The 27,782-nt window shown below is 36.6% G+C and overlaps 1 long non-coding RNA gene across 1 annotated transcript in view; it reads right to left on the bottom strand.

The window, feature by feature from the left end:
• Window positions 1–2,961: 2,961 nt before the first annotated feature.
• LOC125700944 (uncharacterized) overlaps window positions 2,962–27,782 on the bottom strand; it is an 88,762-nt gene continuing 63,941 nt past the window's right edge. The window contains exons 3-4 of the long non-coding RNA XR_007380099.1: window positions 7,057–7,235; window positions 2,962–3,404 (exon numbers count right to left, since the gene is read on the bottom strand). This is a non-coding gene — a long non-coding RNA (uncharacterized LOC125700944). The remainder of the gene's footprint in view (window positions 3,405–7,056; window positions 7,236–27,782) is intronic.

Here is a 27,782-nt window from a genome sequence, read left to right as displayed (position 1 = left end):
TGAGCTGAATAAGGATAATGATTATAGCTGTGGAGTTCTGGATAGATTGAATTTGTCATTTGCTCATTCTTTGGAGAGAAAGGATTATTTGGTTTGCATCGAATACTTCTAATTAATACAATTTTTAACAGTTTTGTCTTGATATCAGAAGGCAGCACTAAGCTAACGGTGCCCCATGACCACTGGTTTTGTTCAAAGTTCTGTTTAGGAAAATAATTATGGAATATCTGTCTCTCAGTTTTAAGTTGTTATGACATCTAGGTTTCAGACTTCAGCACCACAGAATAAAATGAACTGTGTTGTTGTACAGTTTTAACATCTGTTCAATTAGCAGTATGTTGTTATTTAGTACAGTCTTTAAGCAGAAGGCTAGAAGTCTTATTTTTAATGTCCTCACAGCAGTATCTTGATGCACTTACGTCTAAATATCTGTATCTATAAATGGGAAGATGTCCAATTTATTAGTCTCTGATAACATATTAATTTTCATTTTTCCAGGGAATAGTTATTCTGCAGTAACATTTTTTTTCTCTCCTTGCTTTAACTTATGGCATATGTAAATTTTCTCTCAGTACATCTTGAAGACACAACTGCATGCCCAACTCATCAGCATCTACTGGGTTTTATCTCCCATCTTTATTTTAATGGTCTTGAGATTGGAGACTTCAGATAAGGCTGATAGTTTATTTGCTCTATATATGGAAAAAGATCAAGCTGGTTTAAATTATCTTCCTTGCAGGAAAATTCCGGGCTTGTGTGTTGCTTTTTGTTGTCCTGTGTGGATGAACTGGTTCACAGGTTAAGCATTAGCACGTGAGTTCTGTGTTTCCTTTTCCACTTCCATTACATGTCAGCAGGGCTACAGAGGTGTGGAAAATAATCGCTAAAAGCAATAATTTAAGCATTTATTTTATTCTATTTTATTTTATTTCTACTTTGTTGGTTTGAGGCATTTCTCAAAGGGAGGAAGCACGCCCAGGAAATTTTCATTCAATCCCATCTCCATCTGGCTCCTGATGACAGCACTGCCACAAGCGACTTCCCCTTTCTCTTCAGCTCTCAAAAGATTTTCTTCCCTGACTTTCTCTGTTAAACTCCAAAAGCTACCAAACCATTTAGCTGTAAACACGTAGAATCCAATATTAGCCTTGTACTGCCATTGGTTCAAGGAACACACTCTTTTTTAAGCAAAATATATATTGCAGGTGCTTTGTGATTCTCATCATAAATACCTTAGCAGAGGGCAGCCTCATCTTCTCAACAATGAGAAATTCTTGTGAAAAGTATTGGAACCAGAGAGTTTAGTTAAGAAATTTTAAAATATATTCAAGATGTATTTGGTGTTGTGATAGGCTGTCTTCAATTCTTGTACTGCCATGGCAGGATTCAGAGCAATTGAAGGACCAACAGTTTTTATGACTTCCTGAAGTATAATTTCGTTTTGTTACGCCTTTTTACTGTAGTGTAATCTGTACAAGTTCAGAAGTCCTATTTCTATACTCACAGATTATGCAGTTTACTCTTTCCAGAGCTGTCCAAACAAGTTGGCATCTACGAAATCTTCAAAATGTACTAAATTTTTCATCACATCCTCTGACTTCTTCCCCTCTATTTGGGGAGCTAATACGTAGATACATACATGTCAAGCTGAAAGTACTTATTTAAAGATACTTAAAGCCACTTGAATTTAAACAAAAACTTATTTAAATAAAAAATCTTATGTAAATGCTTGAGCTCAAAGATAGAATTTGAAAGCATCTTTTGGAAAACCGCTTGACTCTCAGTGCTCCAAAGCATCACTGTCTAGCTAGCCTTTGTAGTTTATGACACACTGGATCTTAAAATTATCACCTGCCCTATGTCTAGCAATATGGTTTGGCATTATCTACAACCAAATACAGCAAACCCTGGAGCGTGCACTAGTGCAATTGACATCCACTTACCCCACATCACACTGCATTCTATGTTTGAAAGGAGAGAAAAGATTTAAAATAGCTTTATCAGCAACAAATACGGAGAAGCTTTTTTTTTTTTTTTTTTTTTTTTTAAGCCAAGAGAGAGAAAGAAATCCCCTGGAAATAATGAAATATTTTCCAAAACATTTAGCTGTGGATCCATATTGCTCTAGAAATAGAATCAAGCTGAAAAAATAGCCGACTATAAATAAGAAATCACAGAGGAAAAATCTGCAAGGATGTATTCACTCATTCCTGAGGGGAGAAAGTCCCAGAAAATCCAAAAGCTGCAAAAAGTCAGATCTGCCACCATTTCTGGCTAAACGTCTTTGAGAATTAAACTGAAGTTATAGAAAGAGTTCGTTCCTTACCAGTATTTTTATCTCTAATGTATTCACATCTCTGCTCTCATATGCTGAATATATATTAGATTCATAAAAATGAATTGAAATTTACTATTTCCTGGATTATCTTATTCCAGTTAAATCCTCGATTCATAATGCAATTGCTGAAGATAAATAGAAGTTCATGAATTGTTCATGAACAGCAAAAATTCACAAGTTAGGGATGAAGAATAGATGACACAGCACCGTTCAACTATAGGCCACAAATTCAAGTCCTGGTTTCAAATCAGCAGCGACCAAGATCCACTTTTATCTTATCACCTGAAAGCTTTCTGGAAGCATTTGTGAACCCAGTCTGTACCATCAGCTCAATCTTTTTTTGGACAAGTGGCTGCATACATAATTGACTAGAATTCAGAACTCGTCAGAAACAAGTTGAGAAACGTACAACCTCCTTCATCCATCCAAATGTACAGGACAGCACACAGGAGCTAGCTGTCTAGCCTTCTCCTAAACTTTATGTGAAACTTGATACATAGGAGTTCTTGTACTTTAAAAAAAAATGTTAAATAAAGCTCCTCAAATATTAGTTCTAATGTAATTTAATATGCTCTTCTGACAATACCACCTTTGACTTTCTTTGTTCATTACTGGACGACTTTCTTTGTTCATTACTGGACAATGATTAGGATGGCCTTCTCATCAGGGACTTTTGACTACTGAAGGAGAACTGAAGCAACTGAAGGAGAAAAAAGCTTCTAAACTGACTAATTTCTACCTTCTGTTGTTAGATGGGAGCACTTCACAGTCAAACTTGAAAGAAAAAGGGAGACACCACTCTTTATTTTAGGTTTTTAATGTCTTGTAGTGTGGGTTAGATTAATGGGACTATTAATGGAATGTGATGATGCGTGGAATCTCAAACACTTTTTTTAATACACATGAGAGAGAAGACTTGCAGATTGATCCCTACCTTTCTCTTGGCAGAAGGCAAATAGCATTCTTGAAGCAATTACTATCATTGCACTTTCAGCCTTTGTAGTGCAGTAAAACTTCTCTCCAATGTTGTTTGAGATGAAGACATACTGAAGGCCACTAATAGAGTCTGTAATAAAAAGTGTACATTCATTATTTCTGTAAATGCACGCACAAGTGGCACAGGAGTGTAAAATAAACCCAAATTTTATAATATTTTACACAAATGTAAATTCTTTGCCCATGCTTAGTCTTTTAGAATACTTTTCATGAGAAAGCAATTGAGAGTAGGTGTTTAGTTTTGTTTTTTTTTCTTACAGAGCTGATTATATCATTATCTTGAACTCAAGCAAAACAGATGTGTAATTTGTACTCGACCAGTCAGCACCAACACAGAATGCTGCTGGGGAGCTGTGCCCAGTGCCTTCCATTAGACACCATTCATTACACTACATTCATATTTTTCAAAGCTGAAAATGACAACTGACTCATAAATTTTGACGGCTCTTTTTAGAGCAAGTGATTTATTTATTTTTTTTTCCAAATGTAATAATAGGATATTTTTTAAAGGTTATTTTTTCACCCAGAAGATTAAGGTCCTAATTTTAATTTGTGCATTTCTTAACTTCCTGTACTGTTTTTTTAAGGCTTATATTTGCCAAATGCCTGGGTTTTTTTAATATTAAAAAAAGAAAGGCATCTGTACATTGAAGGACAATAATAATAGTAATGTGAACATCTACAAGGGAATTTGGGAGGAGACTGTACTGGATGCTCACTATTTCTAACGCAGTTTTAAATTCCTTCCCTTTGAATCTGAATATTTTGAGATGGTTTTCATAAAAGAGTCACAACTTCTTATGAACACTTTTGCAAAAACAAATCAACAACAACAACAACAACAACAAAAACTCTTTAGAGTATTTTACCTTCATGATACAATGGCTGGCAGTGGTGGGCAGTATTTTGGTTGCATTGCAAAAAGCCTTTCTACCTGCAACTCTCCTTACTCGCCTTCAGCCTGCAACTCCCTGTTTGTCCCCAAGACCTGCCATGACAATGATTTTCACAGCCTCCATGGCAGTATGTTCCCCATGGTGCTCTCATACTGATGTTCTTGAGCAGTTATTCTCATAGCATTGCACGTGCCAACATTGATACTGCTGTTATGGTGGGTTTCCTTGGGTTTCAGTAGCATTGGTAGGAGAATTGGTAGCCCTTCTTTACTCCTTTTTCCTACCATTTGGTTTTAGCCTCTGGTTTACCCTAGAAGATTATGTAGATATCAGAAATAATTCACCATTTTGTTTGTGTTCTGAGCTCAGAAGATCATTGTTTCTTTACAAGGGTTAAGAAGGGACACAGGTAACCCACTAAGTAAAAGAAAAAAAGATTTAAAAACTCATCCCCATCTGTAGCCCACACCCCTCCTTCAGAGATACTTGTGCTTCCAAAAGTCAGCACAAAAATATACCATATCAGATACTATCATGTAACTCTGTTTCAGCCATACTTGTCTCAACAAGGACCTTTTTTAGTAGGGATGGCACTGAAATGACCAGCTAGAAGTGATGATAGTCATACTACAACAACATGTCAGTCACTTCAATACTTCAATACATGCTAAAGATTTTCTAACGTGTATTTACAGCCAGACTTTGGATATAAAAAATCCCATATCAGTGCACATCTGGAAAAGAAGCTTAATGCAGCTTTACAAATCACATGTGCAAATTGCCTCACTGCAAACGAAGACCACATGTGAATTGGAGGACTGCTTTAAATATTGTACAGATTAAGCAATTATGGATTTTATAGGATAGGGTCAATTAAAAAAAAAAAAAAAACACTATACTTTCAACCTACTGCATAGATTTAATCATGAATTAAAGTGTTAACGAACCCACAGTAATTTTACATTGACAATAAGAAGACTGCAGTAGGCCAATAGAACTATCAGTGACATTTATGTCAGTGGGAAATAAACTCAGCAGCTACAACTTTAGAGAAACCCCTTAGGTTACAATTTATTCGTCAAGGAAACAAACTTTAAAAATCTGCCATGGCAGTGAGAGCAAAGCCTCTGGGAGGGCCTGGTCCTCTTGAAAAGGAGCGATGATCCTAAAACACTTGAAATTCTATAGATTTTTTAGCATGATAACTTGTTTCTCAATTAACATTAATCCCTCGAAAATACTTCTAGCTGCTCTTGAATTAATGTATTACTGCAAAAAAAAAATTATGTACTATAGCAAAGTATGATAATACCTTTTACATAATTATTATTTAAAAAAAAAATCCTATCTTTAAAAGAATGCTGTCTTGAAAAAAAAAAAAAAGCATTTCACAATTCTATTTTTCATGGGCAAGACTCTGATCTGTAGGAATTTCTAGATAAAAAAAAACTTACAGAACCGGGTGTGTGTTCTATTTTTACACCAAATGCAGTTAAAACCTTCCAGCAGAAGGAAAAATGTAAATGCTCAATAGGTAGATAATATTTTCTTTGTAACTGGTGAGCAGTACATATCTGCAACACAATTTCTCTTTTCCTTTTTGTATGCTATTGGGCTTGTGCTTCCATCATAGTAATGGAAAACACCTGCGTGATGTTATTTGGTAACTTTGGGGGCATGATGGTGTAAAAATGTAGTTCACTTACAAAGGCAGATGTGACACATCTTCAGTGTGTGAGGAAAACAGATCTTTCCTAAGTCCATTGGTTTCTGCACGTTTTGGGGACTTCGCATCAGCTCCCTTTGAAACTCAGCAGTAAAACCATTGATTTGATTAAGTAGAAAACAGCGATAAAGGCATTGAAAATGCTTCAGTATGTAGAAAGTACATATTTTTTTGTGAGATTTTTTCCCTGAATTGGTCATTAGCAGACCAATTAACACTGTTATCTAAGCAGCTATATTTAAATTCCCACGTTAAAACTCAGAAAAACTGGAAAACTTCATATATCTATGAATGGTTATTATGGCTTCCTGCAAGTAATCAATAGCAGAAACTTTAGTGGCCAGGTTCTCCAGCCTCTTGACAAAGCTGTGAAGACTGACAGTACAAGGCCTGATCTCTTGTTGCTCTGTGCATTATATAGTTCTTTCCACCTGCCCCAAAGTGGGCATAAAGCACATGAAACCCAAGGTATCTGTGTTTCACACGTGCATTGTTATGTTATCAGCATAAATGTTTACATGAAAGGAAAGGGAAAGAGCATATCAGACCCCAACCATTTTTCACTGATAAAGTATCTGTTTCTGAAGATCAGATCTGTTGAAAAATTCAGTGCCTTTGTGCTAAGCTATTCTTGGCTGTAAGTTATATGTTCACCCAGCTCTTCACTCCCTGCCTCTCAATGGACGGGTGTATAACCAAGATGTTATAATCACAATATAATTGTGTATAATCAATAGATATCAAGATGTTATAATTGCAATATAATCAAAAGAGTAAGGCAAAGCAAACAAGGATCACAAAAGAGAATAAGTGGAAGAGCTTACCCTTGGGTTGAGCTCACTAGAAGATACCAAAAGAGGAGGATCTCCAGAAGAGATCCTTCCCCTCTGGTAGCCAGCTCTTAAATAGGTCCAGGAGGGCTGGAGCCAGGCTCCACCCCTTCCGGTAGCACAGGTGAATTGCCTTCACCTGTGCTCCTCTGGCTGACTCATGGCTCACCTCAGGTGATCAATCAGAGGTTCAGGCCGTGACTCAGCAGTTCCCATACAACGGGAAAACCAAAGCTCATGAGTCCAGACAGTGACATGAAGATCACTTACCAGCAGCACGTGTATTCCCTTTCCCATCTCAGCTTCACTGTGGAGTCTTCCACCCCTAATAGCACAAGAGGTGAGGTCAGTACATGGTGGTTGCTTATTCCATTCCTTACTTCTGTGCTTCTTCACAGGCTCTCTCTCCATGGGCTGCAGTCCTTTGGGATATAAACGTGGTGTGTGACCTAATTAAAACAAACACAGAAAGTTCACCCTTTATTGACACTTTATGCAGTATGTACAATATCCACTATGTTTATCACCCACAGGGGAATTTCAGTGGTCCTTTGGCTATGGATAAACAAGACACCTTTGCTCCTGCCTGTCACTTATCTGTTTCTCTGTTGCCCACGCGTAACTGGCACAAAACTATGACATACAGACCCTCCTTCACCTCTTTGTTGCCTAGAACCAAACACAGTTCATTTGACTACAGCTCTTTATGTAAACACAGATAGGTTTTGAAGAATTTTATGTCCTGATTCTGTACTCAAGGTACTAAATCTGTTTTTGGAAAATACACTTGATAGCATACCAAAAAAGTAAAATAAATTTCACAATAAAAAGCATTTATCCATTGCAATCAGAAATCTATGTGGAAGACATGATTAATCCAAAACTTTGACAAAATACCTTCCTGTTACCCTTTTGTTTACAATTAATCTTTTAGTGTTTTAAATATAGAATTCTCACGCTCATCCTCCTGCTGTCATTCCTGTATCTACACTTTTCCCCATTTCATAGTAATATCTTTATTTTCTCTTATTACGATCTATTTTAAATCTTTCCTTTAATATAACAACCTCTGGTGATGTGAGTGCTAAGAGTGAGCAAAAGCTCCACCACTTCAGCACTTCAGAGCAGCAGAGGGGACAGGAAGGTCTGGATGGGTCTCATGATTTATGTATTCTCATTGACCATTTTTCACTTTCACCTGAAATGTCTGTGAAACAAGTGAAAGGCCATGATATAATGTGCTACAACAGTGCACGTACAAATCCTCTTTGTATTCCATGTTAGGTAGGTTGCTCTGAAAGTAACGTCTCCTATTTATTTCCATGGAAATTACAAAAGATATAAAGAATAGAATAATCAACAGAAACAAAAAGCACAACAACACTAGTTGATAAAGCAAATTCTCAGCTACAAGCCACTGTTTTTCAACACAGTCACCACCATGAACTATGCATTTACATCAGTGATAAATAAGAGCCTGTATGCTTATAAAGATCTGCACTATGGAGGTGACCCACTGTCAATACCACCGCTGCTGAAGCACACCACCACTGCCTTACTGTGCTCACATCCACTCTTTGGTCTCCATAAACACCCATCAAGCATCAACGAATGTCAGTGAGCACACTTCTTCCCCATGGAGGAATTAAATGACACACCTTTGTCTGTGTGCACTTCCACATCAGACACCATTCTGTCAGTCTGCCCCTCTGCTGCCATCTGTTGCCCAGCAACAAAATGCAATGGAATATTGATGGGAAGGTTCAACCTCTACCGCCATCCCACCGACATCTATTTCTGACGTTGTGGGCCAACATAATGAAATAGGAGGCAATACTTTCAGAGCAGCCCTCTTAAGTCAAAGAATTCCAGTGTTTTTAACAAAAGGATCACCTTACTAGAACACCAGACTTTACTATAGTAAATGGACAACAGTTTGATGTGAATAAGGTTTGTTGACATTTTTGGTTCTTGTCATGTTTGTTGCTGGAATAAAGTAAATTTTCTTCATAGAGCTTTGTACAATGCTGTGCTTTGGATCTGCTTATTAACAGTTTACACCTCCTCTAAGGATTGCATTTGTGAGATGCAAGGAAAAACACTGCTATAAGTTTTAAAGGAGTTAAAAATTATGTTTATTTTACTACAGCATGTTAATAATAGAAAGACCTGTTTGAAAGCAACAGAGCAGAAAAATAAGGCTAGATCTTGTCTCAGGTCATATAAACCATCACTTAAAGACTATCAGTGTATTGTGGTTGTTAGAGGCAGTGACACAAAACTAATTTATGGTGGCCATGCAGAAGGCATCCAGCTGGATAAAAACTCCCCGAGAATCAATGACAAAAGAGTCACCTCTGTTGGGTTTTCACTGCCAGTTGAGACAGCCTCAGTATGCATTGCTTATCCAGCCACTAACCTCTGTCAAAAAGAGGAAGGTTTGGAAAACATACTAAGCCTCAAATTATATAGCATCATAGATAAATATTCTGTGATGCTACATTTTTAAAGGATAAGATTAGGTGCTGGCTAAAATGAGTCTGAGATTCATCAGATCATGCATTACATCAGGTACTGTAATATCCCTCAGCCATTCTAACATCTGTCTGCTGGAAGAGAATTCTTACTGGTTTAACTTGCTTTTGCATTTACATAGAAAAGCAGAGTGGTGGAAGATTAGTTAGGAGAGAGGGGTACTATATGGAAACAAGAATTGAAATAGCTGCTGGCTCATACAGGGAAAAAGGAGCCCGACTCATTAACACTGTGGTGTGGAGAATCTGATCAGTTTGACCCAATACTTCTTTTCAGAAGGTCCACAGGTGACTCTTCTCGTACAGAACTGGCATTCCTTTTTGTTCATGAAAAATATCTGTCCTTCAAGGGAGGAAAGAAGGCAGACAAGGAAGAAAGATGGCAGACAGAAAGGGAGAGGCGACAAGAGGCTGGGAATTGGTGGGTCCTCCCAAACTGGAGCCTTCATTCTTATTATCTTTTCACTTGCTCACTCCTTTACAAAACAGATTGTACACCTATGTTTTAAAGGTGGGCAGTTGGAAACAGAATAACTTGCTAACAACACAGAAGGGCAAACACTATAAATATAGTCACGTAAAGTAGTTCTTCAAATAATCTACATCATAATAGAGAGGAAAAAAATTCCTGAAAGATAGATTTCGTCAATATTTCAGCAAGGTTCACATTTCTAGTAATGGCTGGAAGTTGGATAAAATTTATTCATGTCACATTCTTACAATATATATTCTACACACTTTCACAATAATAAATGCACTTTGCAGTCACACTGCTATACACAGATGCACAATGTACAATTTCATCTTTTAAAAGCTCAATCTCCTATCATGACTATGAACTGCTCATTCATTCTTATAAATATATAGGTAAATTATTACTTCACTTTTTTCATTATTCATATTTAAATAATTTATCTTTGATTTCTGCCATGGATGTTAAGAGATCCAAGAAAAAACAGTGAGGGACTTTAAAATCCTGTATTCAGTGGTGAATACTGCCTATATACTTCCTTGTTGTCCTTCCCATCTATTGCCAGATTCAACTACAAGTCAGCTTTAGCTTTCCTAACCATATCCTGGAAAGGCTCTACACTTCTGCATCACTTACCTCTGCTTGCACCTCTTATATATTTCCTTTTAATGTCTGAAATAAGATGTGCAGACATGCAGAGCAATGACCAAGCTCAGGCAGCAGCCAAACTCCTACTGCATGGCCCACAGAGCACTCGCACCACAGCACAGCTTAGAGAGGAGAGGATATCAAAGTCATGAATAATTTGATTTCCAAATTAATTTCAGTTAGTTAATGTTTAGGATCAAATTCTACATGTAGACAAAGTACGTGAAACTCATTCACTGAACTCCCGACAGAGCCAGCATTTGGCATCACATGGACAAAAGTTTATCTGCTTCTCCAGGTGTCTTTAAGAATTGGTTTTGGCAAGATCTCCTTTTCATTGGAAGCTTTTTCTGCCCTTTGTGGTAATTTCACCTGTGTTACTTTCTTAACCAGAAATGCTCATTTACATTTACACCTTACTGGGAGTAAGCCAGCAGCTGTGCAAGAAGCAGCCATTTAATGAAAAAAACATCTGAGCAGCTTTTTGAATTATGATGAAACAATGCTGATGAACATTATTTTCTATCTTTGAAGCTTTTACTTGCTTTGACATATTTAAATATGTCTTCATTAATTTAAAAATTTCATTTCTCTAGCTACATAGTATACAGTGCCAACTGTACACAAGCACACATCCACATAGGCAGAAATACTGACACGCCACATTTTGAATGAAATAAAGTATTAACACTGGAGGAATTTTTATGCATTACATTATTTTCTCAAATACCTCTATTGCACCATGCCCTAAACAAAAGACAAAAGCTTAAGAATGGCCCTTTGCCTTCCAAGTTACCCAAATGACTGAGTTCTCCCTTTTACTACAGAAATACATACTCAAATCTGCATTAAAACACAGGATGCAACTTATGTTAATTGATGGGCTATATAGAGAACAATATTCCAGCTATCAATTCAATATTATGACATTGCTTATGGAAAAAAAATGCTGCATGTCTTTCCACACAAATAAGAAGGTCAAATGATATTAATTAGTACAGCTACACAATTCACCGAAATTGAATGGATATTCTCAAGCAGTTCCTTGATTGAAGGCTAATGCCTCATTAATCTTAAACATACCAACCCGAGAACATCAGTAAAGTCAAACAGAATTATGACTGACATGACAGCAAACACAGTTTGCTGCGTTCAGAAATTCATGTTAGAAATCCTTCAGAAATATTTTCTGACACCTTAACAGAATCAGGTGCAAGTATTATGTACAAACGCACACTAAATCTGTAGCTTGTACAGTTTATAATGCAATTATTTGCTAAGTTTTACTCCTATATATCGGGGCTGAGAAGTTACTGCTTTGATAGGCTGAAATGCAGCAGAATTCAATTTCCTTCTCATTGTCAGTGCAAATCTTTGTCTATACAACGTGAAAAGGGAGGAGAAGCAGAGTGCAAAACAGATGAGCACCAGTTCAGCATCTGAGCATAATGAGCAGTAAATTCATTTCAATACAGGGTCCTTGTGAGTCATGATCATAATTGGTTAGAAGAGCAGAAACCAGGTACATCAAAAACTATGTTCGGCTCGAATGAGATAAAATCTGCTTTTCAGCTTTCAGCAAGGTGATCAAACCCAAAATTGGGCAGCCCACCTGTAACTTCCCCTTTAGTAAGGAGGAGGAACAAAAAGACAGTTTGCATAGATCTGGAAAGCATCATGTGCTTTATGGATCAGTGCATACACGGTATACTCACACTTAAAGAAGGAAAGTAGGTGCTGTGTTGCTAACAATTGCTTTGAAAAGCAACTTATGATCAGTAGAAAACATGATGAAAGAGAATATACTTCTATCAAGGGTCTTATAGATTATACAGAAATACCCTGAAAATGCGTTTTTGTTTCTCTTAACCTCTGTCCTATTTGATTTTACAAAAAGAGATATCCAGTATTAGATAGATAGACAGATAAATAGATACAAGTTCTCTGTAAAACACACGTATATATACACACATACAATGCATTCATTCCTATGTAATTTCATTGTAATTCATAACTAAACATCTCAAAATTTGTAGTAGGTGTGATGTGGCCACACTCAGAACATCATTAAATATAACTTTCCCATTTCCTTAAGAAGAAATTTCTTCAGGAAGATATCCAAGTTCTTTGTTCATTCAAAATATTCTATATTTCACAAGAAGATCTTGAGGTAGAAAAACTAATTATCAAAGATTAACATTTAGCCCAGTATTCTAGAAAAATAAAGTAAAAAAATTCTATTAAAAAAAAGTAGTAGAATTTCATTAGAAATTGCTGAAGAACTGCTTACATCATTGGCTGTGTTATGAAGTAATACTCATTTTAATACTTACACTTAAGTCTTGAATTGAAGCACAATATGCCTTTCTTTTTATTGTAGAACAGAATGACCAAAAATTACTGATACCAAAGAACTTACCTTTACAAGCCACTTAGAATTCCTTTTTTTCTTCTTTTTCTTTTTTTTCCCTTAATGTTTTCCAAAAAGAAGATAAGGTTTTTATTGGCTCAAAATTTTTGAATTTTCATTCTACATTTCCAACTAAGCTGTCTCATACTACTGTAATGGGCCTCTCATGAAACCTTTTGAATGTTTCAAATAGCATATAACCTTTGAATACAATAAAAAAGACTAACTATACTTCTAGGATTTCTGAATATTAAAGACAATGATTTTCTAGTGTAACACTTAAATGACAAGCATGATCAAAAAGAATCATTCCCTTTAGATTTTTAAGCAATGAACACATTTGAAGACGACAGTTGTTTATAAAAAAACAAAACAACCACACTGGAAAATATTCTGGTACTCTGTTCTCTTTATCTTCTGCTCAGCTCAATGAGATTTGCACAATTTAAAATTGTATTTGTCTTGCAAGATGAACACAGATATTTTGCCACCTATTTCAATGAATCGGGACTGCTGGACTGTGTTAGATGTAAACAATCCTTGTAATGTTGAAGTTTATCGTGGCCTTCACTATCACGCCCATGAAAATGTTTCTAATGTACAAAAAGATAATTTAAACTTAACAACAGATTAGGACAACTGATGAGGAAACGAGGAGCAAAGGTATCCTTGCTCATCTCAGGAGACTGGAGAATGCCTGGAGGTTGAAGCCACGTAGATTCCATTTCTGTAAAGGCAACTGCACTTTTTTACATACAGAAAAGTTCTTGAAAGGGTGGGAAGGCTCGTGGGAAAGGAGAAATAGTATATCACTGCTAGCTGATAGAGAAGAGTGAAGTGTTAATATGTAAGTAGAGCAACATTCCTGCTCTGATAATACAGAGAAATCACTTCAATATTCATTTCCTCCTGTCAGATACTTGGTCACGGCTACTGTCATAACACATACCACTTTTCATAGCACTAAATTGATTCTGTTTATTTTCTATTATCACAGCATACTATAAATGCCTATGAACATGCTGATTATTCTAGTTTGCAGCGTGCAATCACAACTGTTTTTCAAGGTAATGTTGGAAAGAAGCCTAAAACAACAATTACAATAATCTCTCATAAATATCAAAAAGATAAACTAATGTAACGCTGTACAGAGAAATCAAGTCTTTACAACTGATTTGAAGGAAGCACAATATATTTAGGAGCAAAAATTAAAATAGAAATGCATCACAAATATTTTGCATGTTACGGCTGAGTTTTGTGCAAGGAATTTTATGCTTTGTCACATCACTTTCAAATACAAGTTACATGTTAGGGAACTGAACCCAGATAGACTGTTAGATATATCTAAATAGACAACAGATGTAGTCTGATAGGTAAAACAAGGCTGTTTAGGTATTGCTCTAGAATTAGCTGACTTAAAATAACACCCATACTACCTAGCTGAGTGCTGTAATTAAATACCTAAGATGAAACTTGCTTAGCTTACCATCTACAAAGGAATATGCATTTGATGACTCAGTATGTTCCAGCAATTGAAGCTTGCAAGCTATGAATTTCCCAATCACTGCACACTTACACTTTCAGCTGAATTGCAGGCCTGGAAGATAAGTCATTTTATAAACACATCCAATCGGATTTCGTTCAATATGCCAGGCAAATTGAAGGTAGACAAATATATTCAGAACAGGCATTTGAAATGAATTTCACATATGAAATCAATCTAAGAACATAAAAAAAAAAAAAAAAAAAAAAAATGCACTGGTGACTCATCTGAATATCAGAACATCAAGAACTAAGAAAGAGGAAGACTGGAAATAACTGGATCCTGAGCAGTGCATGACCTGAGAGTACAAACAGCTAAAGGATTTCTCCCATCTTGCCAGGCACATAGGACAAGTAGGAAGGAAAACAAACAAAACAAAAAAAAACACACAAAAAACCATCAAAGCCTTAAGAGTGCAGATGGACACCCAGGAAGGGGTAAGAAATAAAAGTCTTTGTGCAAATGCTTACAATGTTTTCACAATGATTTCCTGTAATTTTCCCAATTTTGCCCCAAAATTTTAAATAATGTGGGAGCGAAAATAGATGAGAAAATATTTATAAGTCATGTAATCATTGAAATATAGTGCATATATATATGTTAAATAGCATGATGGTTTAGATTCTTTTCAGAGGACTGTTCCTGAGATTCAGCCTTGCTCTAACACACTTGCCATCTGTTCCATATAATGATCACATCTCCTATCATTAAATGGCAAAAATGACTTTATAATAACACCTACCTAGCAGGATGCCCTAACAGGAAAATGACAAAAAGCCCTCCTAGGAAAAAACGCTTTCACATTGGACAGACCATTCTGGTACTTGGAAAGGTGCCTCCTTCATAAATTCAAAATATGACCACAAAGGTAGACAGATTTCCAAAGATGGATCCTTACTCTAGATCCAGGGACACAGAGCAGTCCTCAGGGTTAAAAGATACAGTTGTCCTTGCTAAACTTGTGAGTGTTAGCATTCAGCCCTAAATCCTCCTCCTGTACTCAGAAAAGACGTCTCCTCCAAAAAGGTGAATATTAACTCATACATGTCATTTTTTCAGTTCTTGTTTTGACAGATTTATGAGCCCATTAAGAGCAAAGAAAATAACTGAATGTGAAAAAAAGCCTCAATACTTCTAGCTGAAAATCATTCTACTAAATAAAAGTGAGCTCTGACTGACTGAAGCTTAAGATTATGTTATTTCTTTCTGATTTAAAAGAAGGAAAACCGAAAATTACAAATGGAGGTCAGGCAAAGAAGAGTAATGGAGCCACACCTGTAGATCTCTTCATGTGGCAGAGAAGGAAGATGTCTCCATTTAATGGCTATGGTGGGTGACAATGGCCAGCCTCAAGACATCCCCCAGCTGCTCTCACTACCACTCCTCAGCAGGACAGGTGGAGATGGTGGGGACATCTGAGTTACTGTGTTTGTCTTCCCAGTAACACACAAGGCAAAGATTTGCTTTCTTGGAAATGGCTAAACATCTGCCTGCTGAAGTGAGGGAGTGAATGAATTGCTTATCTTGCTTTGCTAGCAAATGGCATTTTGCTGAGCTTAACTTTCTTTATTTTGACTCACGTGTTGGATTTTCTTTGCTTTTGTCCTCCCAGTCCTCTCCCCCATTCTTCTGTGGAGAACAGAACCCAGCAAGCCGCTGGGTTGGAGCTGAGGAGCCAGCTGGGATCAATGCACCCCACGGCTCTGCTCAGATCTCTGAAGAAACAGCTTCTTCTGTCTAATGTTCTGATGTCTCATCTTCTTTTCACTACCATTCATTCACTGCTTTTTTGTTTTCTTTTTTTTAATTTTTGTTTCCTTACAGACTTGAGGGCTAGAAAATACAGCACCGTTGGTTTAAATGCAGGCTAACTTGCACAAGATCTGACCTTCACCATCAATTCACTCACTTACTGTAAATGCAGATTCTCTGTGAAACCATTTATTTCGGTCACTCTTCCTCCTACCCTGCTCTGGCGTACTGCTAATGCCCCTCATTCTACTGTCAGCCACCACAGAGTGCATCTTTTTTGCATTAAGGAGCTCTTAGGTGGACCTGGCACAATTTTAGCACTGAGCAGCAACATTATTCTCTGAAGTGTTCTTCCATTTTCTTCATTTGTTCTTTCCACTTCTTCAAGAAAACAAAGGAACTGCAGGGCAGTGATGAATGAAGACCAAAATTTTAATTCTTATTCTTAGTTTTTGAATGGTTTTATTCCACTGGAGGAAAGCTCTCAAGATATATACAGAAATAAAGGCAAGCTATATTTCAATTGCAAAATGAAACATCATTTTGCCGAAAGGAAAAGCATCCACCGAGATGCAAAATTCCTTTTAGATACTTTCTTTTACTACTTCACTATTTTTAATCCAAAACTCAAGAGAAGTACTATCACATATCAGTTTGGACCACTGAATCAAGTTATCAGCATAACCTAATTTAATCTCTGGCTGAGGAGGACATTTCATTGAAAGATCACTGATCTCCAATGGTTTAACTTGGATTAGCATTTTAAAGAAAGAAAATTAACTGATCACATTTTGGGAAGTTTCTAAAATATCTTCATTTAAAATAATTTTTTAAAACCCTATTTGATTTGAATATTAAGAAATATCTTGCAGCTTGAATGACTTTATAAGGAAAGTCTATCCAAGACCACTAAATTCACTGTAAAAATAATACTTATCCAATCCATGATATTCTTCAGAGCCCCCAAAGCAGCCATCACTGCAGTCTCACAGGTTTTTTTATGCTGACTCTGAAGTCTATTTTTCCTAATGTTGATGTAATTCTGTGTTTGACTATTTTGACAAAACCCTAGAACATAAAATACATAAGTTGCTTTGAAAGTAATGCCTGCTATTTATTTCCATGGAAACTACAACAGAAACAAAGAACAAAATAACACTAGCTGATAGAGCAAATTCTCAGCTACAAACCACTATTTTTCAGCACAGTCACCACCACTAGCTGTGCCTTTTCTTCACTGATAAACAGGAGTCTGCATACCATGCTTGTAAATTTGCACCAGTGGAGGTGTCCCACTGCCACCACTGCTGAAGCACACCACCACAGCCTCACTGTGCTCACATGCACTGTTTGGTCTCCATAAGTGTTCTACAAGCATCAATGAATGTCAATGGATGCCATTTTTTCCCCATGGAGGACTTTGACGACACACCTTTGCTTCTCACGCACTTCCATGTCAGACACCATTCTGTCAGACTGCCCCTCTGCTGCCATCTGTCACACAGCATCAAAACATAACGGAATACTAATGGGAAGGTTCACACTCTACTGCCATCTCACCAATATCTGTCTCTGACATCAGGGCCAACATAATAAAATAGGAAACATTACTTTTGAAGGAACTCTTATACAGTAATCTCTGTGTGCACTGTAATTTGCACAGTTATTTTACAGGTTATATGAACACAGATAGACACATCAGTACTCTGAAGAGTTTGCATAGTGCAGAAATACACCACCACAGTGTAGAAGCAGTAGCCAGTACCTTTTCAGCAACCTTAAAATAGTAGAAAATAAAGGTTGGAGTGGGTTCTCAACCGTCTTTAATGAGCTACTATATGCCTTTCAACCTTGATTTAATTCATTATTGATTCAACCAATTATTTTCAAGGAAATAATTTTGAATTTTACCAAAATTTGGAGAGTTGTCAGTGAAAAATATGTAACTTACATTAATTAACTCCAAAAAAGTTGTTGTAAGTGCTTCACTTCAATATTAACTGTAAATGGTTGCAATAAAAACCATCGCCTTATATAAAAGAACTATTTTGCTATTACTACACTTTTATCCTTCCGGATGGTCTCAAGATTGTATAAAAATAACAATTTGATAGAGATTATTGAAGCACAAAATCTGTAGAAATTTTCTCTAAATTTTACTCACGGGGTTACATTATGCTTCACATAATCTATCCTGGTTGGTATCAACAAGAACGCTCTGAATACAACGAAAGAAGACACGCATATATAAACATAAAAGAAAGATTAGGCAAGAATCCAGAAAAGCAAAATTCTATACCCCAATGGAATGGATGACTCCATAAATACCATATTAGATAATCAAATGCTAGAGCCAGTCAGTCACTTTGAATACCTTGGCAAAGCTTTCACAAATCATAATGACAACTCTGCAATACTGCAGAGAATATATTTCACACAGACAGCATATAACAGAAAAAAATTACCAGGGTCCTCAATGAGGGCCTCAATGAGGTTAATAAGAAATCCTTTAATCACATAAATCATCTACTACATGTTGCTATAAGTGGATCGGTAGTGCAGAAAGGCAACTTCCACTATTAGCTTGAATTTTTCGAACAATGAGGCCTAAGAAGAAGGAAATACGGATTTCACTGATAGGTAATAAACAAGAAGAACTGCAATGGATTTATTGCGTATTTTAGTACAAGAAAAGTGAAGTTGCCTCAAGGGAAGGACCTTTAGAATTATGATGAGTCCAAATTGGACAACACATCAAAAAATATACTCTTGTGATAAACTTCTCAGGCTTGATTCTCTGGGACTTGCATAACAAAAAACATCCAGAGATGGCCAGTGCAGTTTTCTGTGTGCTGACACTTTCTGTTGCTTGTATTTCTTCCTGTACTTAGACTCCTGCTATTACATGCAGGACAAAGAGATTCCCTGGGAGAGGAGTGGGGAAGGAGACATCAGACATCATCTGCGTACACTGGAGAAGCTTAGAAGTGCATGACAGAGGAGGAGACTGAATGAGGAAGATAGGAGAGGAGCAGTACCTTTTGCTGAAAGCAGCTGTTCCACTTCCCCTCCTTCCACTCTCACATTATAGTGAAGGAAGAAAATGAATACATAGAAAAGGGAAAATATTTGGTTAGTAGGTGGATCCTGTGCAATATATTTTCTATGTCTGCACTTTTTTAGAAATGTGATACATGCATTTGGATGATGTTTTCTAGATGGAGTTATCTGTGTATTATTAACACATACACACCAAAGTAGCTATGCACTATAATCAGTGCAAAAATTGGGTTGAATGGCTGCCAATGTACAATTAAAAGCATTTTAGTTGACCAAGCTTGCAATTTAAATTCATTTGAAGGCATTCCCACTACATGCCCTGAAAGAATTAAAGTCTGTTGCAGATGCTTCTTTGGATGTAAACAGGACAAGCATTTGTTTTCTTGTCTGATTTGTGAGAAGTTGTTTTACTTTGCTGGTACCATAAAACCCAACTAACCAGAATTATTAGAAGTTGATGGAACATTAGACTCTAGACAGTCCCTCCAATGAGTTATTCAGATGGAAGGTAATTGAAACCTGCCTAACTGTGCGTGGAATTAAATCTTGTATCATAAAACTGGGGAAAACTCTTATTTTTATCTAGAATACCAACAGGAGTGTAGAAAACCCTTTGCCAGAAAGTAGTGTTTGGTCTCAGGAAGGGATCTTAATAGCTCGTCTGCAAAAAAAAAAAAAAAAGTGAAAGGTGAAGCACTCAGTAGTGGTGCCTTGAGCTACCAGCAATTGTCCTATAAAAGGGTATGCCAGTACTGATATTAAACTGAGAAAAACTTACTCAATTGCTTTCTAGCACATTGATAGCATGTAGTGTCCATAAAGGTGATACAGAGATTCATGGGGAGAATTCCTTCAGGGAAATACATCTGAAATCACTGTTTCATAGCTTCCAAACCAGTGGAGGAAGTTATAAGCACGTGCTGCTGCATAGTGGGAACTTGTGGGCCACACAGAAATCCCACCTAATTCCATAACTTCTCCTGTAGATGGTTATGTCTAAATAATATCTGTAGGTGTTTCCATAGTTATTGAATAAAGCAAGTGAAATATCAGCAGAATTAACGTAACAGTTGCACAGAAATTCAGATCTGAGATGGGAAGAAAACAGCTCTGCTGTTGGTAATCTGTGACGGCCGAAACCACCGAGGTGATCTTTTATAGATGAACGATCTTTCTTGCTGTCAAGTGATTTTATGAATGCTCCAGCTGGCAAATGATGCTTTGCCCACCTCTGAGTCAGATGATTTTTGAAATACCTAACAAGTTGAAATATAAGTAAACGACAACTCCGCATTTAAACTGACCAGCCTGAAGAAACACACTGAACAAACAGTAGTTTACAAAGGCAATCTTTTCTCTGTGCTTTTAAGAAAAATGTATTTAACTGGATGAATTCAGTGAAAAGCAGACAGCCCTTCTCTATTTACTTTTTTTTTTTGCACTAAAGTGGTGATCCTTTGATAAGAGTGATTGATAGCGTCTGGGTAAGTTTGCTTAATATTTGCTGTGGACAGTGCCTCGACTGAGGCTCAATCAATCACTTTGAACAGGAAATAAAGGCTAATGCACTAAAACAATATAAGTTATGCACTCAGTTGATCCATCACAATTCTCTTGTGTAGTGTTGGGAAGTAGTCTTTTGACTTAAAATCAATCTTTGAACTTCTTTTATTGAAAAAAAAAAAAAAAAGATTTCTTGTTCAACTGTGTGTAAAATATTAAATGTTCTGGAATCAAACCCATTACCCATACTTGTAGGCATGCAGGCTAGGAAGTCTGAAATGAGCTACATTTGCCATGTGAAAATTTATGAGAGATTTTAAAGTAAAAAACATATGTTAAAACCTACAAAGTCTGATACAGCCAAGCTTGAGAGCAAAGCTTCAATGGAGTTCAAATAAGGCTACACTGTCTATTACAATACATGGGTTTTAATTCCCATTTTTCACCATAAGAAACCTGCTGTTGGTGTTGTTAAGTAAAACTGACTGTTAAGTTTTTGTGTATTGGACAAGTGAGGTAGAAAGTCCCACTGTTTCTTGTAGTTCCTCATTATTCATAGATTATCTTGTGCATAAAGTAAATAAATATCCTAAACAAGCAGAAAGGCATAGAGGATTTCTACATTTAGATTCAAGGTGCTGCTTAAATACCTGGCCCAGAAGGATAAAGCCCTTGTTTATCAGAAATTCAACATTACAACGAGGGGAAAAAAAGAAAAGACAGACAAAAACACAATAACGAAATGTTTCCATCTGAGAACCAGAAAACATGCATCACATCTGAATTATTCGTTTCATTTCTTACGTATGGCTGCTTAATTTTTGAAAAAGAACACCAGGAATGTTTAAAGCCTGATGATGAGCATTCACTGCAGGCAGGAAGCTATAGGTAAAAGTCACCTCAAGGACAGATATGCTTCTGCTAAATTTGTCTGAGTGTTAGTATCTGGTTTTGGACAGAAACAATCAAATAGCTTGAATTAATGACCCAGTTCTTTCTTTCTTTCTTTCTTATAAATTAAAACTTCCATAAATAATAACAATATCATTAGTTCCCCTTTCTCCTCTTTTAAAAGGGAGCATTTAAAAATTTGTAATAACTTCCAAAGCAGAGAGACACATTCCTGGAAAGTTACCTATTTCTTTTAAGACTTCGGGATGTGTATGGTCACTAAAGACTTATCTGTCCATACTACTGTCTGCTTTCAAAATCATGTCTGTTAATCATGACCGTGATATAATTAATTCTGCAGTTCTCTTTCATTCATATATATTCCCATAAAACTACCTGCCTGTTGCTAGTCATCAATGGGAAACTCAAGTTTTCCTTGCTTTTTCATTAGATTTTGTGTTGAAGGACATAATATATTAGAGAGTTTTTGCAGTTAGTTTTCTTCAGTCACCTTAACGTACTGTTAAGCCAGGTAATTATTTTATGGTATAGCAATTAGAGGCATTTAAGAATGATTTTTATTTTGGCTCTATTTACTTTTCTTCTGAATAATATTTTGTCAATAGCCCATTGAGCTCTACATTCTAGGGGATAATCAGCATGATTATAATATATATAACATACATATAATCGGTCGTGAATGGATTTGTGCATTATTTTGCATAAGTTGATTGGCTAAGCAACATCACGAACATTGACAGATTTGGAGGAGACAACTGTAACGAAATTGAGAAATATCACATATCTTAAGAGTCCAAGTGTCAAATCAGAAATGCATTTTCAGTTATGCATAAATAATTCTGAAAATACAAATATTTAATACTGAATGTACAGGAAATTAAATATTTTTATTAACTCACTGAACATGCACAGGATAAAGATTAAAGACTTAAATTTTTCTTTTACTGCATCATTGCTATTCTTGTCAATTTTATACCGTTGTTTTATTGTTCAAACTTGAGGTGCCATAGGACATGCATTTAATCTTGTCTTAGAGGAGAGTTCTTTATGCCAGTAATCAAATGGTAGGCTTTATGTCAACTTACTTGTTTGTCTATGCTACACACTATCACTAGCTGTGCCCATAACAATGATTTCTTTTGTGACACAGATGTCACTCTCTCCTCCAGGAGTTTGTCCAAGGCCAACAATTCACTTCAAATGGTTATTCTGAAAACCATGAGAATTAAAGTGCTTTGAAATACTATTACCATAGGACAGAAATGTTGTACTGATTTATCTATGTGCAATTTCATCCATACCCCTGGTCTCTTTATATCTGAATAGAATTCAGCCACGATCATGGATTTACAGCTGTGACCAGAAAAGAATTCACAAGATGGTAATGGGAAAAGGAGCCTTTTGTTCTATGTTTTATTTTCATTCTATGATTGATACCAATAGTTTCATCTCTCTCTTCCTGCATCCAGAAATGAAGCCACAAAAAGTATATTTATGCTCTGTCCTTCACCTTGTATAGTAACATTGGCCTGAATGTCACATCAGACCTAAGAGCTCCAATGCTGAAAAGGACCATTGGTTAAAGGATTCCATTTTCATCTCTGCCCAAGGGGGAATAAACGCCTCACTCTGACTGCTTTTGTTCTTAACATAATATCTAGTCAGTGTTTTTCCCTATTACACATAATTTGGGCGGACAGGTAGCTTCAGAACAACCTAATTCAAGGTGGTGATGTGATTTGAGAATACATACAGCTGGAGTTTTACGTGCATTGTTCAATAAATATTTAGTGGTTTTCAGTGCATTTAAAATAAATTAATGCAAAATAGTATTAAACATACATGTTTGCTTTACTCAATGTAATGAAATTATGTATAATAATGCATAGCTTTTCAGTGCTGCTAGAATTTCATTTTATAACATACTAAGAATGACGAGAGGAAAGATTACTATTCATGGAATGCCAAGCAATGAATACTACATGCAGTGAATATACCGGTACTCCTATCATCAAGATGAAACACTGTCCGAAAAAGCTTTTGGAGAATGTAGACTTTAATGCAATTTAATGAAATTTCAAAATCAATATTATCAGTATAGAGCCTCAAAACAAGTTATTTTTACCTCTTGAAAGAAAGGATGAGAGAGCTGTTTAATTATAACACCTATATTGTTAGGTATAGATATAAAACACACGACTTTTCCCATATCGGTATAATAACTCCTTCGAGCCCCTCTCTCCCCACTCCCATATAGACATACATTATTCAGCATGTTAGAGACCATCTGGAACTTGCTCCTGAAATAGCTCAGGACTTGATGACCTTCCAGATATGCTGCAAAAACCATTTGTTTGACAAGGGTTTGGGGGAAGGTTGAGGGTGTGTTGTTCCTGAAAGGATTAAACAGGCTATTTTACAGTTTTGATTAATGCCTGATTTAATTTACTATTTGCATGTGACTGTTTTTGATGCTAAAAGGTCAACCACTTTTACTGTTGAGCTTAATGACTGCTTGCGGTGTTTACTGCTTAAATATAAATATATACATGAACAGTCACTGGCACCGGGCCTGATTAATGCCCATTAAAGTCAATGAGAAGACTCTCACTGCTGAAGGTGATGGGCTTTTTGTAGCACAGCACCTTTCCCCTTAAAAGTGAGCAATACTTTCATAGAGCAATTGTAACTGCAATCCTGCAGTTCACTTTAGGACAGCTAGGTGAAAGGCAGATTGAAGTCCAGCTAAATGCTGGTTTCTGCCATGTGATAACTGATAAATATAAATAATGCATGTTCTGAAGATCCACAGCTTGTGTAAGCACCTGAGGAATAAAATCATAAGCACAACTATATATAATTAATGATAGGCAACTGCAAAATACTCATCCTGCCTTTGTTTCACATTTCCTTATAGCTTTCCATGCTTTTAAGGGCAGAGTTTAGAATCTATGTAGAACCCCTGTGGCAACAACAAAACTTCTGAATATGGTATAAAGAATGATGAAAGATCGATGATGTGGTTAAAAGAATAGTGCACAGAAAAGAGGGTATGTTTATAGTGCTGGAATGAGGTTAACACTATGGTAATTTACAAAAAAAAAATAATCAAAAAACCCTCAGCATTGCATAGTTTTTAATTTACCTGGTGAGAGTTAAATAGTCCAGTCCCTCATACTGCCATAAATAGGGTCAATGGATTGCTACCACAGCAAATATCACTATAAGCAAAATATACGTTTACAGGGAGGTATGGTAGAGGTTTAGAAAGATATTACATAGATGGACCTTAGGAAAATAATCCAGCACAATTCCTCTAAGAAATAAATCTATCTTTAAGTAGTCCAAATCTAGAAATGTTCTCAGCCTTACAGGAAAACATATAACACTGCACTGTAAATCTCACATGATCAAAAATCTGATTCTTCTGAAGAGGGATGTGGCAGACTTTATTTCTGCCATCCAAGCAGGGTACGATGGAACACAGTTGGATAAAGCCATCATTTAATTAAGAGAGAGGCTACTTTTTTGTAAGTACGGTGCATGAATCGCTGCAGGTCAGACTGCTGTCAAACCTTTTTCATGTCTATGTGAAAATCCAGTATGTGGATCAGAGACAATCTTTAAATACTGATGCAGATGGACACATTAATAATAGTCTTCTATATTCAAGTGAAACACCCGAAACAGAGAGGCACCTGCCTGCAGAGAGGCAGCAGTGAATGAATTCTTTATTTTGCTCTGCTCACATCCCCAGCTTTTGCTTTGTTTACTAACCTGTCTTTAACTCTTTAGCTCCCTCTCAATTCTGCCCTTCGTATTCTCTCCCCCATCCCTCCAGAGAGGAGGGATGAGCAGCTGATGGGGCCCAAATCCCTGCTGGAGCCATCCATGACAGCTGTCAACGATACTTCAGACGTGTGAATCTCAGATGTAAATAGTACCTATACTCACATAAGACACACTTCCCGAGTTCAAAATATATATTTTCTGCAGAGCTAGTATTGCGGGCTTTTTTTAAGATTAAAAAAAAATGCTCTATATTTTAATGCTCACTAATATAGCAAACTCCAACGTTTCCAAATTTTGGTACCAGAGACACATCTCAAGTAACTTGTACATGCAGATATTGATTTTAAAGCCAAAAATCTACCAAAAGACTCCTCTAAGTGTATTTTCAGTTCCACCAAGAAGGCAAGGTAGTTAATGCCACAAGCTCACTAGTCACAGCTTTGAGTTAGCTCAGGGAAAAGCATCTTACAGCACTGGCCACATTTCAAAATTGAACGCAATGAAAAACACGTCCCCTAAAACTTCATCTCAGTCAAAAAACATTCCTTATAGTTTGCTGCGCTGAACTCTGACCACTGAGTCAGTGCAATTTAAGCACGATGGACTTAGCAAGAAAATAACGAGATTTGTTTTTTTCTCATGGAGCTCAGTGAGAAGCCATCACAGAGCAGAATGTGAGGGTGGCGGTGACTTCAGGCACCGCTGGTGCGATGCTGCCAGCAGTACCCTGTCAGAGTCCTTGGGGCTGAGAAATGATAAGAGGCTGCACAGTCCTGTGGGGTTAAGCTGCTTGACAAGGTGAGCAGAGTGCAGGAAAGGAGCTGTTAAAATCCTTGAATCAATTCTCTGGAAACATGGGAAAGTTCTTCACACGAGCCATGCCAAGCTTTTTTTTTTTTTTTTCCTTCTTTACTGTAAAGATTAAAGTCTGAGCAAATAGGAAGGCTATGAGAATGCAACTTTTATTTTAACATAACTCAAAAGCATTTGACATTACAAATGGCTCTCAGTTAACTCCCACGAGAAGTCCAACTATACAAGATTATACAAGATTAGTCAGAGAGGGAGGAAAAAGACACACTGCATGATCCTGAATTTGCCATGAACAAGAAGATGCTATGATTTAGACTTCATATAAGTAGGATAATCCACTGTCACTATAGATGTGATGATAAATGCACTACATTATTACAGTACAGACACGAAGCCGAAGAATACTAAGAATTCGAGCATATCCAAACTATGTGAAAATGAGCTTGGTGGCATTCGCTTCAACATGTCAAGGCAATTCCAGATATGTGGGAAAAGATTCAAAAACATAAAGGATTTCTGGCACATCACACTGACTGCTCTGACTTTGACAGATGCCATTCTTTTGACAGTAGCAGAGCTGATTTGGGTGGAAGCAGAATTCTAAATAACAGGAGAGGAGTCTGGAGAAGACAGTGGACTTGAGCTCTTCATTTAGTTTTACAACTTTTTTTTTCTTTTTTTTTTTTCTTTTTTTTTTTTTTCCATTCCTTCACATAACTCAGCCCTCTGAAATTCTGCAAAATGAAATACTTGGAGTTTCTTCTATCTTACAGAAAATACCTACTTTGTTTTCTAACAGGGCAGATGCAGAATTAACTCCAAAGAACAGGAAAGTTCTCTTCTGCTAAAGCTGGTACTGGAATTCCATACTTGCAGAGCTAATAAAAGAGGTCTTCCTTTAACAATTGCCCACAGTTGTTTATCATAAATGAATGTAAGCTATAACTTATTTTTCTTTGAAGTTTGCAAGGCAGATATTTACAGTTGTTGGTGGGTCTCTGCTTGTTTTTGAACACTTACAAGTATGAACAGTTCTCAACTGAGCAGCAAATTTATGCCAATATTACGTTTTGGAAATTCCGATGTTCAAATAACATGATATTTCATATGATTAGTCCAACACTGTTGTTACAACTCAATTTGTTTTGTATCTTATTCTTTCCTGAGAGTTAGTTAAGTACATAGCATCATCTCATGACGCCTTATTCTATAACATATTTGCCTTCATGTACTGTAAAAATGCAATAAAGCAGAAAACTACAGGGCAGAATGGGAGCAAGAATCCCACTGGTAGGACTGCTGAATTAAGGGGGAAAAAAAAACAACCGTATTTTGAGGTTTTTATTTTTTCTTAAAAAAGAAGAAGAAGAAAAATTCCATTTTCTAACTCACCCTTTGCATGAGTTTTATGATTTCCCAATCAACATCACCACATGAATTTTTAGTCAAGGACTGAAAATACTGCTCTTGAAGACTATTAACTGCATCTATTCTGGAGCAATGACTTCCAAATTAAAGGTCGTGACAGTTATGAATGAGGTTATGAGCTTTTTTACC

The sequence above is a fragment of the Lagopus muta genome, chromosome 15 (genome assembly GCF_023343835.1).
Source record: "Lagopus muta isolate bLagMut1 chromosome 15, bLagMut1 primary, whole genome shotgun sequence".
NCBI classification, from domain to species: Eukaryota; Metazoa; Chordata; class Aves; order Galliformes; family Phasianidae; genus Lagopus; species Lagopus muta.
Note: the sequence above shows the minus strand (reverse complement) of the source record. Positions and strands in the feature narration are given on the sequence as shown.